Raw genomic sequence first — 12,051 nt, 5'->3', positions numbered from 1 at the left:
GCTAGACATTCCATTTATAATGCTTGTATGCAACTCTGCTAAATGGCTTAAAAACAAATTGATTTTTCAGAATGGTTACATAACACAACAGGCTGTTATTTCTTATGAGCCTAAGTGAAATGATCTCTCCAGTTCAGTTTAATCACTTGATTATAATAAAAATGAACTTCGTGCAAAACAAAACTTCTTTTGAAAAAGCAGTGGGTAAGTGGATGCATCTTGAACAATTTTTTTTTCTTTTGTCTTCAAACATGCAAATTCATCACAGTCTAGTGTGTATTTTACTGATAAATATACTAATTGTAACTTCTGGGTTCTAATGGCATTATCTATCTTCAGGACAGGACTTTGTGAAAAATACATCTGGGGACCATTGCTTGTGTTTCATCTTTCTCTGGAGTCAGGCTCTGCTTGACCCTTCAGTGAGTTTAGTAACATAATGAATTAATCAGCAACAAAGGTACTCCATACATAGAAAATGAAAAGTCACACAGAAATTACTTTAAAAGAATCATTACATATGTTTTAAAATACAATGTCTGGAATATGCTTTTTGTGTCAAATAAACATTCTCATGTTTGTGTGATATGATTTTGGTGTATGTCTTCATGTGGCTGCCTCTAGAAGGTGACTCTAAGAAAAGGTTGTAAGTGCAAGGAGGTTATTTGGGGGTGATCCCAGGGAGCAGGGGTTCAGGGGAGGAATGAGACAGGGAGGGAAGAAAGCCAATACCAGGTGCATCAGCAAGCCAGTTACCAGAGCAGACAACTGGAGACACCACTCTGGGATTTGTGCAGAACAAGCCCTAGAATTATCCCACCACAGGAGCAAGGAATTTATTCCTGAACTGCATCAGACACAGGCTGGGCTGCTCCTGAGCTGCAGGAAAGGATGTTAGTTCCCAGCAGTTGGGAACTGACACCCACATATGTGAAGAGGGTTCTGGTGCCCAGAGAAAAGCTTCAGCCATAGGTGTGGCCTACTTTTACATTCCAGCCCCCAAGAATGATGCTAAAGCTGAAACTCCAGTACTTTGGCCACCTCATGTGAAGAGTTGACTCATTGGAAAAGACTTTGATGCTGGGAGGGATTGGGGGCAGGAGAAGAAGGGGACGACCGAGGATGAGATGGCTGGATGGCATCACTGACTCGATGGATGCAAGTCTGAGTGAACTCTGGGAGTTGGTGATGGACAGGGAGGCCTGGCTTGCTCTGATTCATGGGGTCACAAAGAGTCGGACACGACTGAGCGACTGAACTGAACTGAACTGATAATGAAAAGGACATCATTTTTGAGTGTTAGTTCTAGAAGGTCTTGTAGGGCTTCACAGAACCATTCAATTTCAGCTTTTTCAGCATTACTGATCAGCATAGACTTGGATTACTGTGATAGTGAATGGTTTGCCTTGAAATGGTTTGCCTTGGAAATGAACAGAGGTCATCCTGTCATTTTTGAGATTGCATCCAAGTACTGCATTTCAGACTCTTTTGTTGACTATGATGGCTACTCCATTTCTTCTAAGGAAGTCTTGCCCACAGTAGTAGTTATAATGGTCATCTGTGTTAAATTTGCCCACTCCAGTCCATTTTAATTCACTGAGCCCTAAAATGTTGATGTTGACCACTTCCAATTTGCCTTGATTCATGGACCTAACATTCCAGGTTCCTATGAAATATTGTTCTTTATGGCATCAGACTGTACTTCCATCACCAGTCACATCCACGACTGGGCATTGTTGTTGCTTTGGTTCTGTCTCTTCATTCTTTCTGGAGTTATTTCTCCACTCTTCTCCAGTAGCATATGGGGCACCTACCAACCTGGGGAATTCATCTTTCAGTGTCATATCTTTTTGCCTTTGAGTACTATTCATGGGGTTCTCAAGGCAAGAATACTGAAGTGGTTTGCCATTTCCTTCTCCAGTGGACCACGTTTTGTCAGAACTCTCCACCATGACCCGCCCATCTCAGGTGACCCTATACGGCATGGCTCATAGTTTCATTGAGTTAGACAGGCTGTGGTCCATGTGATCAATTTGATTAGTTTTCTGTGATTGTGATTTTTATTCTGTCTGCCCTCTGAAAGATAAGGATAAGAGGCTTATGGAAGCTTCCTGATGGGAGAGACTGATTGTGGGGAAAACTGGGTCTTGTTCTGAGGGGTGGGCCATGCTCAGTAAATCTTTAATCCAATTTTCTGTTGAAGGACAGGGCTGTGTTCCCTCCCTGTTGTTTGATCTGAGACCAAACTGTGGTGGAGGTAACGAAGATAATGGCGGCCTCCTTCTAAAGGTCCTGTGCACCCACTGCCACACTCAGCGCCCCCAACCCTGCAGCAGGCCACCGCCGACCCACTCCTCCACTGGAGACTCCTGGGCACTCACGGGCAAGTCTGGGTCCATCTCTTGTGGAGTCACTGGTTATTTCTCCTGGGTCCTGGTGTGCACAGGATTTTGTTTGTGCCCTCCAAGAGTCTGTTTCCCCAGTTCTGTGTAAGTTTTGTAATCAAATCCCAACTTGCCTCCAAAGTCAAATTCCCTGGGGGCTCTCAGTCCCTTTGCCAGATTCCCAAGTTGGGAAATCTGTTGTGGGTCCTAGAACTTTCTTAACAGTGTGAGAATTTCTTTGGTATAATTGTTCTTCAGTTTGTGGTGTGTCTGCTCTGGGTTCATGGCAACCTCCTGCAAGAAGACTTATGACACACCAAGATCTGCTGCACCCAGAGCCCCTGGCCAGGCAGCCAGCCACTGCTGGCCCATGCCTCTGCAGGGGGACACTCAGACACTCAAAGGCAGGTCTGGCTCAGTCTCTATGGGGTCTCCTGGCATGCACAAAGTTTTGTCTGAGCCCCTGGCTAGGCAGCCAGCCACTGCTGGCCCATGCCTCTGCAGGGGGACACTCAGACACTCAAAGGCAGGTCTGGCTCAGTCTCTATGGGGTCTCCTGGCATGCACAAGGTTTTGTCTGAGCCCTCTAAGTGTCCCTAGTGGGTATGAGCTTTGATTCTAAATGTGATTTTGCCCCTCCTACCATCTTGCTGAGGCTTCTCCTTTGCCCTTGCAAAAGTAGGAAATCAAGATATACCTAGAATAACAGGAAAATTTGGCCTTGGGTACAAAATGAAGCAGGGCAAGGGCTAAAAACAGAGTTTTTCCAAGAGAATGTACTGGTCATAGCAAACATCCTTTTCCAACGACACAAAAAAAGACTGTACACATGGACATCACCAAGATGGTCAATACTGAAATCAGATTGATTACATTCTTTGCAGCCAAAGATGGACAAGCTCTATACAGTCAGCAAAAACAAGACCAGAAGTTGATTGTGGATCAGATCATGAACTCCTTAATGTTAAATTCAGATTTACATTGAAGAAAGTAAGGAAAACCACTAGACTATTCAGGTATGACCTAAATCAAATCGCTTACAATTATACAGTGGAAGTGACAAATATATTCAAGGGATTAGATCTGATAGACAGAGTGCCTGAAGAACTATGGACCAAGGTTCGTGACATTGTACAGGAAGCAGGAATCAAGACCATCACCAAGAAAAAAAAATTCAAAAAGGCAAAATGGTTGTCAGAGTAGGCCTTACAAATAGCTGAGAAAAGAAGAGAAGTGAAAGGCAAAGGAGGAAAGGAAAGATATACCCATTTGAATGCAGAGTTCCAAAGAATAGCAAGGAGAGATAAGAAAATATTCTTCAGTGATGAATGCAAAGAAATAGAGGAAAACAATGGAATGGGAAAGACTAGAGATCTCTTCAAGAGAATTAGAGATACCAAGGGAAAATTTCACGCAAAGAAGTGTACAATAAAGGACAGAAATCATATGGACCTAACAGAAGCAGAAAATACTAAGAAGAGGTGGCAAGAATACACAGAAGAACTATACAAAAAAGATCTTCGTGACCTAGATAACCACTCACCTAGAGCCAGACATCCTGGAATGCAAAGTCAAGTGGGCCTAAGGAAGCATCACTGTGAACAAAGCTAGTGGAGATGATGGAAGTCCAGTTGAGTTATTTCAAATCCTAAAAGATGATGCTGTGAAAGTACTGCACTCAATATGCCAGCAAATTTGGAAAACTCAGGAGTGGCCACAGGACTGGAAAAGGTCAGTTTTCATTCCGATCCCAAAGAAAGGCAATGCCAAAGAATGCTCAAACTACCACACAATTGCCCTCATCTCACATGCTAGCAAAGTAATGCTCAAAATTCTCCAAGCCAGGCTTTAACAGTACATGAACTGTGAACTTCCAGATGTTCAAGCTAGATTTAGAAAAGTGATCACATTGCCAACATATTGATGGATCATTGAAAAAGCAAGAGAGTTTCAGAAAAACATCTACTTCTGTTTTATTGACTATGCCAAAGACTTTGACTGTATGGATCCCAACAAACTGTGGGAAATACTGAGAGATGGGAATGCCAGACCACCTGACCTGCCTCCTGAGAAATGCAGGTCAAGAAGCAACAGTTGAGGCTGTATATTGTCACTCTGCTTATTTAACTTGTATGCAGAGTACATCATATGAAATCCCAGGCTGGATGAAGCACAAGCTGGAATCAAGATTGCTGGGAGAAATATCAATAACCTCAGATATGCAGATGACACCACCTTTATGACAGAAAGTGAAGAACTAAAGAGCCTCTTGATGAAAGTGAAAGAGGAGAATGAAAAAGTTGGCTTAAAACTCAACATTCAGAAAATGAAATCATGGCATCTGGTCCCATCACTTCAAGGCAAATAGATGGGGAAACAAAGGAAGCAGTGAGAGATTTTATTTTTTGGTCTCCAAAATCACTGCAGATGGTGACTACAGCTATGAAATTAAAAGATGCTTGCACCTTGGAAGAAAAGCTATGACCAACCTAGACAGCAAATTAAAAAGCAGAGACATTCTTTCCCAATAAAAGTCCGTCTAGTCAAAGCCATGGTTTTCCCAGTAGTCATATATGGATGTGAGAGTTGGACTACAAAAAAAACTAAGCACCAAAGAATTGATGCTTTTGAACTGTGGTGTTGGAGAAGATTCTTGAGAGTCCCTTGGACTGCAAGGAGATCCAACCAGTTCATCCTAAAGGAGATCAGTCCTGAGTGTTCATTGGAAGGACTGATGCCAAAGTCAAAACTCCAATACTTTGGCCACCTGATGCAAAGAGCTGACTCTTTGGGAAAGACCCTGATGCTGGGAAAGATTGAAGGCAGGAGCAGAAGGAGATTACAGGGGATGAGATGGTTAGATGGCATCACCGACTCGATGCACATGAGTTTGAGCAAGCTCTGGGAGTTGGTGATGGACAATGAAGCCTGGCATGCTGTAAACCTTTGGGTCGCAAAGAGTTGGACACAACTGAGTGACTGAACTGAACTGAGTTATGGCCAGTTGCAAGGCAGATGGTGTGAGCAGGAGTTGGAAAGGCCAAGTGGTGGAGGTCAATGAGAGCAGCTGCTCAGTACGTATAGTGGAAACCCATCCAGTAGTTTGCTTTTGGCACTTGATAATTTGTGTACCTTGTAGCACTGAATACTTCACTGTTTACAAAGGACCTTCATTTATGTTATCTTAATCTTTACAAGGACTTGAGGGATGGGTTGAGATGGTGAGCAGGTTTTCCCTCATGTAGAGGAGGGACCTGAGGTTCACAGGGACCCATTTTCACAGATGGTAAGGGGAACATTGCAGGAATCTGGCTCTACTGAAAACGGTTGCTGCCTCCCCAGCACCCCCTTGTCTTCTCTCTCCCACTCTGCAACTAGGCTTTGCAGCTTGTATGGGATTGACTTCATCCCCAGCTATGGGGATGGGCTTCATTTGGCTGAAGGCAGCCAGACTTTTGTGTCCTTAGTAGACACAATGATTGATTCAGTTCAGTTAGAGCAAAGTGAAGGGCTGTGGCAAACTAAATGGGCAGGATAAGAAAGAGATATCTCTTTACTGGTTTTATATTTTACATGTGTATCAGAAAATACATTGTCTTGTAGTTCCTGACAGCCAGCATGTGAGCGTGAGACAACTCAGCCTTAGGGTCAAGCCAATGGCATTGATGGTACCATAGAAAAGACAGATAAAAAGACCCCCCAAAGCGAAAAACAAAGACAGGGTCCTTGGTCACACTCTTGATTAGGTGGATAAAACTGTTGAAGCTGAGGAACTCCATTTATTGTTTAAAAATATCATCTGGAGTTGGATTTTCAAAAATGCAGTTGAGAACATTCTGAGAGCATCTTGCTTGGTGCTCCACACCAAATGCCCCTCATCATCCTAGGATGAAATAACTTAAACTTCCTATATGCAGAACCTAGAGGGAGTTTACTTGTCAGTTGCATAGCATGTTCACCTAAATTATTATATCTTATCACTTGAAGTGTATAATCATAATCCATGAAAGCTTCAGTACAGTCCAGGTTATAGCTTGGAGACCAGCAAGGAAGTTAAATAGAGGAAAAAGAAAGATATTTCACTTTTAAGTAAACTTATGCCTTATACAGAGAATATTCATTGGAGCCATTTTTTTCCCCAAGAAATCATACATTCAAGAAAACAAAATAAGAAAGTGAAACTAATGATAGCTAGAAAATCAGATATTTTCTTTTTATTTGGATATGCAATGTTGGCCACTATGCAAGGCTTTTTTCTGCCTTCTTTTCCCTCACCTACCTCACTTCAACAGCTTGGAAAAGCAAAATATTCATTTTCTCAGCCTTCTGCAGCTACAGGTAGTTATGTGATACAGTTTCAGCCAATAAGATGTAAACAGGTTCTTCAGAGAGACTTTCAGTTCCATTTCCAAAACGGGGCATATTTTACCAGGATGGCTCTTTCCCTTTCCACCTTTCCCTGTCTTAGGCAATTATGTGAAGTCCAGAGATATGGTTGCCAGCTTGTGATAATTAGGCAAAAAGCATGAGGACAAAAGCCAAGGAAAGTGGGGGTGAAAGGACAGGAATAGTCTGGCTCCCAGATGGTACTGTTGAGCAATGGAACTCCTGCCAGAAACTGCCTGTCTCTGGACTTTCTTTTAGATGGGAAATCTAAGCCCTGTTTATTTAAGCCAGTGTTTATTGAGTATTATTTTACCTGCAGCCTCACACATTTCAAACTGGTATATGCAATCACTTAACAATTTTTTAAATATCTAGGCTTATTTCAGATTTCTACTCTATGTTTTTGTTCTTATGTTCTGACAGATGTAACTTAGCTCAGGAGATATTTTTATATCAAACATGTCAGTGCTTTTTTTTTTTTTTTAAATAAAAGAAACCACTGCTCTGGTAAAGCAGAAAGAACCTCTGTCATGGATTCAGTCTTGGGAGCATATCTAAGCTCCCAGGTCACCACCTGTTCGATCTTCTGAACACTATGACAATCACTATTTTTTTAAAAAAAATTTATTGGAGTATAGCTGCTTTACAATGTTGTGTTAGTTTCTCTTGTACAGCAAAGTGAATCAGTTATACATATATCCCCTCTTCTTTAGATTTCCTTCCCACTCAGGTCACCGGAGAGCTCCGAGTAGCGTACCCTATGCTGCACAGTAGGCTCTCATTAGATACCTATTTTATCCTTAGTAGTATGTATACATCAATCCCAATCTCCCAGTTCATCCCACCCTCCCTTCCCCCTTTGGTATCCATAAGTGACAATCTCTGTATTTTAAATGGCTATTAGAGCATTCACATTTAAAGTGATTATTGATATAATTGGATTAACGTCTACCGTGTTTGTTTTCTTCTCATTGTATGTCTCTTTTTTTGGCCTCTTCTCCCTTCTGTTTTCCTTCCTGTTGTAATTCTTTGTCTGCTTTAATTGAGCATTTGACATGATCAGTCCTATTTTATCTTCTTTCTTAGCATATCAGTTATACTTGAAATAATTCTTGTGGTTTCCCTGGACTGTAAAATATATCTTAAAAAAAGCTAAGTTTGCCTTCAGATAACACTATCACACTTCACACGAAGTCCAAGTACCTTTTAGTAGAATGTTCCCAACTTATCTCTCCTATCCCTTGTGACCTTGCTGCTATTAATTTCACTTATCTATATGCTATTTTCACTGTAATTCATTGCTACTATGATTACTTTTAAAAAGTGATTATTCCAACTGATTTAAGAATAATAAGAATGATATAGTTCACCTTATCTCTTCTTATCCCTTCTCTGACAATCCTGTTTTTACCCAGATCTGAGTTTCCTACCTATACTATTGTCCTTCTGTCTGAAGAACTTTTAACAGTTCTTGCAGACCAGGTCCACTGGTAAGGAACTCCCTCATTTTTGTTTGTCAGAGACAGTCTCTGCTGTGAAGTCACTTCACTCGTGTCCAACTCTGTACCATGCTGTAGACCGCAGCCCACCAGGCTCCCCCCGTCCCTGGGATTCTCCAGGCAGAAACACTGGAGTGGGTTGTCATTTCCTTCTCCAATGCATGAAAGTGAAAAGTGAGCGTGAAGTCAATCAGTCGTGTCCGACTCAGCGACCCCATGGACTGCAGCCTACCAGGCTCCTCCATCCATGGGATTTTCCAGGCAAGAGTACTGGAGTGGGGTGCCATTGCCTTCTCTGGAGAAAGTCCCTATTTCTCTTTAATGTTTGAAGGATAATTGCACTGGATATAGAATTTTCGGTTGGTGGTGTGTTTTATTTCAACACTTCAGATATTTCATATCACCTCCCTTTTCTTTGCATGGTCTCTGATGAGAAGCCCACTGTAATTCTTACCCTGGTTCTTCTCTTGGTAAGGTATTTTTTTTCCCCTCTAGCTTCTTCAAGATTTTCTCTTTGTTTTTTTTTCTTCAGTTTGTTAGCTTCATTTTTGTTTGTATTTATTCTTTATCTCTGAGCTTCCCAGATCTGTGATGATTTAGTGTTTGTCATTAGTTTTTGAAAGTTCTAAGCCACTGTAACTTCAAATAATTCTTATGCCTTATCATTTTTTTCTTCTATGGGTACTTTAATTACTTGTATGTTGTTACGCCTTTCAAAATTGCCCTGCGGCTTTTGGATGTTCTGCTTTGGAAAATTTCTGTCTCCAAGCTCACTGATTCATTCTTCAGTCATGTCAAGTCTACTGATTAGCCCATCAAATGTGTTCTTTATTTGTGTTACAATTTTTTCCCTTAACGTTTCCTTTTGATTCTTTCTTAGAGTTCTTATCTCTCTGCTTATATTACCCATCTGTTTTTACCTGTTTCTACTTTTCCCTTTAGAACCTTTGATACATTAATCATATGTGCACATTAGTCCCTCAGTCATGTCCGACTCTTTGTGACCCTATGGACCTAGCCCGCCAGGCTTCTCTGTCCATGGAATTCTGCAGGCAAGGATTCTGGAGGGGGCATCCATTCCCTTCTCTAGGGGATCTTCCCAACCTGGGGACTGAACCTGGGTCTCCTGCATTGCAGCAGCTGCTTTACCATCTGAGCCACCAGGGAAGTCCTATACTAATCATATATAGTATATATATCACTTGAAAGGGAAAGTGAAGTCGCTCAGTCGTGTCCGACTCCTAGCGACCCATGGACTGCAGCCCACCAGGCTCCTCCGTCCGTGGGATTTTCCAGGCATGAGCACTGGAGTGGGGTGCCGTTGCCTTCTCCAGTAAAGGTGGGCATATAAGAACCGTGAGGCCAGTGAGTGCGTCTTGGCTGCTTCTGCTGCGTAAGCAGGTGCGAGAACCCTGCTGGTGTCCAACTCTTTGTGGCCCCATGAACTGTAGCCCACCAGGCTCCCCTGCCCATGGACTTTTCCAAGCATGACTACTGGAGTGGAATGCCATTTCCTCCTCCAGGGGATCTTCCTGACCTAGGGACTGAAACTGTATCTCTTCCATCTCCTTCACTGGCAGGTGGATTCTTTATTACTGGTGTGGTCTGGGGAGCCAAATAGTTGTAGTGCATGGACTGGGTTGCTCTGTGGCATGTGGGGTCTTCCTGAGCCAGGAAGCAAACCTGTGTCTCCTGCATTGGTAGGTGGATTCTTAACCACTGAGCCACCAGAGAAGCCTTAGATCCCCTGCCTTATAATTCAGATATCTATGCTATATACAGATATTGTTCTAATGATTGCTTTCTTCTTCAGACTAGTTTTTTTTTTTTTCTTTTTGTATGCTTTATTGGCCTCTAGGACCTTGGGAAAATTAGCCTTTAGTGTGAGGATTGATGCTTTTCTGTTTAGGGGTTTGTGTAAGGCTTGTTGTAGCTATAGGTTCAAGAGGTCTTAAATGATTCTGGTGTTCTGGTTTTTATCCTGACGTTGGGCTTTGGCTCAGATGGTAATGCATCTGTCTACAATGCGGGAGACCTGGGTTCCATCCCTGGGTCAGGAAGATCCTCTGGAGGAGGAAATGGCACCCCACTCCATTACTCTTGCCTGAAAAATCCCATGGACGGAGGAGCCCAGTAGGCTACAGCCCATGGGGTCGCAAAGAGTCACACATGACTGAGCGACTTCACTTCACTGGGCTTCCCTAAGTGCTTGTTCTCAGAGAAATTCTGGATGAGCACGTTCAGTTGTAACCGCCTGTTCTTGTACTGGGGTCTTAGTAGTGACAATATACTGGGAAGGGGGAGTGTTTTATAATCTTGCAATTAAATCCCCAATGCTTTCGCCATCCTGGGCCTTTGTGAATCCCTAGTGGTGCTGCTCCTTCTTCCTCTGCTCTCCGCTTCCTTCCCTGGCTGCACATTCCCGATCCATTCCTTTGGAGCCCTACCCCCTTTGACTTTGCCTCTTCCTGCTTCCCCCACATTAGATAGAATGAGAAGACTAGAAGGGACTGGAGGGAGACACAGACACCTTCTCAAGATGGGATAAGACTCTTGCAATGCTTTTACCCATGGAGAGTAGGTCGTTGTGGTGGAAAATGTTTGGAGACATATTTTTCCAAGGATTCCTCTTTCCCTCCCTGGCATTTATTTTTCATTCCTCTTTCTGTGAGTGAGCTGAGATCCACCTGATCTAGCCTGGGCACTTTCTGTATAATTGGTGACATCTGTGGCAAGATGGTCCTCTGGAAATGTCAATTTTTGGTTTCTTGGAGAAGGTTGTAATAACATCATGCTAGACTGGACAAGTTCTTGTGACTTCAGTAAGATCACAGACCTCAAACTTAGATATTGGTGGGCCAAAGGGAAGAGGTTATCTTGCTTGGGTTCACCTGATGGCAGGCTCAGGGACAAGTATTTGAACAGTTGGAGTTTATTTGGGAGATGAGAGCATGGGGAAGGGAGATGTAGGCAAGAAGACAGCCAATAAAATGATCATTGATGAGCAGGTTATCACAGTGAGCAGCTGGAGCTCTAGCCTGTTGAGGGCACTCTGAGAGACTGTGTAAAACTTGCCTTCAAATGATACCCCCAGATGGGAAAGGAATCAAGGTGCTCATCTGCTGACTCTCATCACCCGCTGAGGAGGGCTGCTCTTGAGGCATCGACTCTTGCTTTGTGTGGCTGGGGGCTCCTGAATACACAGAAAGCCCTTAGAAAGAAGGAGGCAGGTGCTTAAAGCAGGAAGTGATCAGTGTGCCTCGTGACTTAGACCAGGACTAAAGTTTGTCCCCATTGGAATATCAGAATAATTCAAGGGCACAATAGTGAACACAGGACAGCTTCGAAATAATTTCTTATCTCTTTGGTTAACTAAACCTGCATTCAACTCATGTGTCTCTCCTTTTAAGCATCTTTAAATTTTTTCCAGGGGCAGAAACAGCGTTTCAAAGTATGAAGCTCATTGTTAGATTCTTGTTTCTAGTACTTTCTCCTTTTAACAGAACATCTGTCTTATCATAAACTTTGGAAGTACACATTTGAAAGAACTAGACAAGAATGCTCCTGGAGTTTTGCTGAACAGGAATTTTCTAAAAGCACGTTACCTCATTCTTACTTCTGCAAGGTGAGGCCCTACTACAGATAGATGCTATTTTCACATTGCTCACTTATGTTCACATTTAAAGCTGAAAGGTCAACATGGAGGAAGACACTGCTCAGGGATGGGGCAGGGATGAATTGCTGTGCACACTGTTATTTTTAGTGGCTACCTCTTGTTGTCC

Source organism: Ovis aries, chromosome 13 (assembly GCF_016772045.2).
Source record: "Ovis aries strain OAR_USU_Benz2616 breed Rambouillet chromosome 13, ARS-UI_Ramb_v3.0, whole genome shotgun sequence".
Taxonomy (NCBI): Eukaryota; Metazoa; Chordata; class Mammalia; order Artiodactyla; family Bovidae; genus Ovis; species Ovis aries.
This window is presented reverse-complemented; position numbering follows the sequence as displayed.